Genomic DNA, 3,729 nt, shown 5'->3' on the forward strand with positions numbered 1-3,729 from the left:
TGACGTCAAATTTGACATGGAAATTTATTTATTATTTTGTATGGTGCATGCTCAACAGAATTTGTTTTGTCATGATAGAGAACCTTAAAGATAAAACGAACAGAGAAGAAAACCGTTTATTATCTTTCGGGTTCATTTCTTTTGTTGCAAAAAATATGAAAGTGGGGGCAGACAATATTTCAGGATTTGAGGTGCGTCAAATCTTTTTAACACTTTCAAGAAACTAAAGTATTTAAAGATTTGACTCTAAGACATTATATCACCAAACAGCCATGTTATAGTATTAACTATGACGCAAAATGCGCTCAATATTATTACATAATAGATCACCATAGCAACATTTGAGCTTACCCTGTCCCACGTCACAAAAACGAACTTGGTAACCCCCATTCTTTACTGCTGGAAAGAGATAAGCATGTTAAGTCGATACTTTTCAAAAATACAAAAATTTACTGGATTCATCGCCATCTTTAATTTAGAAGGTTTCATCTTAGCCTGCTCATCACTTTCCATCAATATGAACTGGGGTTAGCAATAATTTGCGTTGCACATGACATCATGACTTTGCCCGTTACCTGAAATACTGTTGTAGGGTAGTTCCTTCTATTACGATGGTTCCTTGAAATTGTTGAAATTGCACTCAAACTACCAGTCAATTGTGAATTGACTGGTCGTGTGAGTGTGAATGCGCAAAAACCGTGTTTTGTGACACGGTTTACCTGCCATTGACGATTGCTCGCGCCCGTGACAGCAAAAATGGCGAAAAATTACCCGCCACTTCCATTTATTTAGAATGTCAATCAAAAACGGTTGTTTCAAAATCTATAGAGGATTAAACTTCTATTTTCAGTATGATTTAAAACGGGAAATCCTTGTGGGGAATTTCGGCCAACGAAAGCTCTTTCAAGTCGATTGTACTGCAATGTTTGTGACGCAAGTGACATTTTTTGCGGTTTGATCATGAAAGACGAGTCTGACGGAGAGGCTATTCCGTTTTGAATTTAAGTGAAATGGTGCAGCGTTCTGTACCTTAACGTTACTACAACGGTTCGTGAAAACTCAAATGAGAGCGAAGAACGCGAACAATGGACCACGAAGACAAACTTTGCCTTTCAGTGGCTATAGTATTGGACTGGGAAACCTGTGGAGATTTCCGTATCTTTGCAATAAAAAACGTAACGGCGAAAGTAAATAGCGAAACTTCAACGCAACCAGTACAAAACAACTAAAGCATCGCTTTAAAGTAATGCTTGATTTCCTTGTTTTGCACACGGAAGTGCTCCTAAATTAAGTGTATTACTAATATTCAGGTTTTGGTTTCTTTGGCAGCTACTTTTTTAATCCGATGTTTTCTGACATCGGCAACTTGTGGTCCTGTTAGGGTAGCCAAACGCCAAGTTCCTTTCACATTCCCAATGAGGTTTCAAAGAAATTGTCAATTTAATATGACATCTTCCTTTGATTTTGGTTTGTACTATCATATGTGAATGCTAATTTAGCGCCTCATTTCCAGGGCGGGTAATTTATAGTGCTAGAAATCTCAGGAAGACAATTTGAACGTTATTCCTTACATGGGAATCGGCCTTAATCATTTCAAGCGTTTCAAGCATTATAGTAACAAAGAAGATGTTTTCCGCATTATCGACGGACTCTAGCATTGTGCTCAACTCCCTCAACTCTCGACCCAATTTTTGCGCGGCCAAAATCTCCTCGCATCTCTTCGTTTGCAGTATCTTTATTCCGAAATAGTGAGAAAAGAGTGTACAAATAAATTCTTTTGTTAACAGGGTAATTTTTTTTTTCGTGACAAGAGCATACTTAAAGAAAAAACGGAATTCACCTCACAAGAGCTGAACCCACGACTCTCTTTTACGAACGTCTTTTGCCGAATATCAGCATTGAACAGCATTTGGGGGGAGAGAAATAAACTCGGTTAATTTTTAATCTGGGATTAGCGTTAACCGGCTTTTGAACAACCGGGCCCTGATCTCCAAATGGATTTGTCTCCCATGGTCACCAATACAATTCCACCGACGGAATATTTGGGTTTCTCATCGTTGTTGTGTTTATTCCACATGCTTGGAGCTTTAAATACCGCCGGGTATAAAGAAAACGTTAATTAAGCGTCAAAATTCGTTCATGTTACCTTTCGCCCCCACACAAACAATCCCAGCATCCTGAGCAGGAAGGTAGTTCCCTTCTCAAACAACCTGTACCCTTTATTTAAATTTTAGTACTAATTCCTGTAAAGAAAGACAAGACTACAGTTCTCCTTTAATCATGTTGTTTTTATCAACCCACCACCCCCTACCCACTTACTCGACCCTTCCAACCCGAACACCAACTATACTATGTTACATTTTTCCAGCGAGGCGTGTGGTAACGTAACTTACAACTGCGATGCAATTGGCCAGGCGTCTAACTGCACGTTGAATCTCACTTATCCACGTGACGAATTCTGGGAGTAAGTTCAAAAATTGTACATATTTTGTTATAAACGCCAAAACCCCCTATCATCGTGATCCAAGAATACGGAAAGTGAAACTGCCACTTTGAAAAGAGATTTGCAAGTTGCCATATGTTTTAACTTTTAGGCGCTTCATTCTTGGCGTTACAAATGGACTGGTATTGATGAGCCTTGTGAAATCCGTGTCCCTCTGGCAGGCCAGTCTGTTGGTTGCATGCATAGCTGTATGTTTTTGCTTGTACAAAGGAATAAAGTCCTCAGGAAAGGTAGGTGGAAACCAGAATTATTACACCAATCGTGTAACAGCTGAAAAAGGTCTGAAATAGGATACCAAATTTTTGGTCAGGTCTGAAATAGGATAGGGAAAATCGCAGATTTTGGTCTGGAATAGGGCAAGGGTCTCAGGAAGTGGCTCGCTGCTCACCCCCACCCAATTTTTCTGGGAGTATCTCCCCCGCCCCGGGAACTCGACGTGACGTGGGGTTTTCAGATACTTCGGTTTTCTTCCGACATCACAATGGGCAACCAGCTGAGTACATCTACTTGCCCTTGATACATGTTGATTTCTTTTAATTTTTCACCAGCAATGCTATTTTGTCACTTACATTTCTGAAGTCACGGCTTCAACTTTAGAACTATCCTCTCTCTTCGCGGTGGGAGTCCCCCATCTCAAGCAAAAGAAATACCAGCAAAACCAGAGAAATCTACTCACTTCAGATTCTCATTGCAGGAAATTTATACCGAGTTCTTTTTTCCTGGCTTTCAGAAAATTTGCAGAAACAATGGTAGACATCGATGCGCAAATGGCCAGGTAAATCTTCCCGAGTCACCAGTTTAGTGGTTCGCAGCGGAGGAAACTCTTGTCTCAATTTCATGTTTGCTCCTCTTCAAAACGAGTTTTCATTCATATGTAAAATAGAACTAATTACCATGACAAAAACTTCGCACTTAGACTCGCTTTTAAGAGGAGCTCGGAAATGGCCCATAATAGCCCACTTTCGATGTATTAAAATTCAGTCCTAAGCAAAAGGCATCATCTCGAGGCTCTGGGGAATGGACTCATTCCCCAGAGCCTCGAGATGATGCCTTTTTGTTATATCGAAATTGGTCTATTAGTAACTGCGTTTCCTCTCTCTTATCACCGTCGACCTGAACGATTCCAGTTCATTTCCAACATTTCTGGATTCTATTGGTGCAACACTTAATACAATATTTTTCAAGAGATAATGAAGGAGGTATTTCCTTCAACGTTTGCAGTACGT

General features: G+C 40.0%; 1 protein-coding gene across 1 annotated transcript in view; it reads left to right on the top strand.

Annotated features, from left to right (window-relative positions):
- LOC137973836 (TLC domain-containing protein 4-like) overlaps nucleotides 1-122 on the top strand; it is a 7,443-nt gene extending 7,321 nt beyond the window's left edge. The window contains exon 7 of the mRNA XM_068820724.1: nucleotides 1-122. This exon is cut by the window's left edge and continues 442 nt beyond it. The gene's annotated coding sequence lies outside the window, so the exon portion shown is untranslated.
- The last annotated feature ends 3,607 nt before the right edge of the window (nucleotides 123-3,729 follow it).

Source organism: Montipora foliosa, chromosome 10 (genome assembly GCF_036669935.1).
Source record: "Montipora foliosa isolate CH-2021 chromosome 10, ASM3666993v2, whole genome shotgun sequence".
NCBI classification, from domain to species: domain Eukaryota; kingdom Metazoa; phylum Cnidaria; class Anthozoa; order Scleractinia; family Acroporidae; genus Montipora; species Montipora foliosa.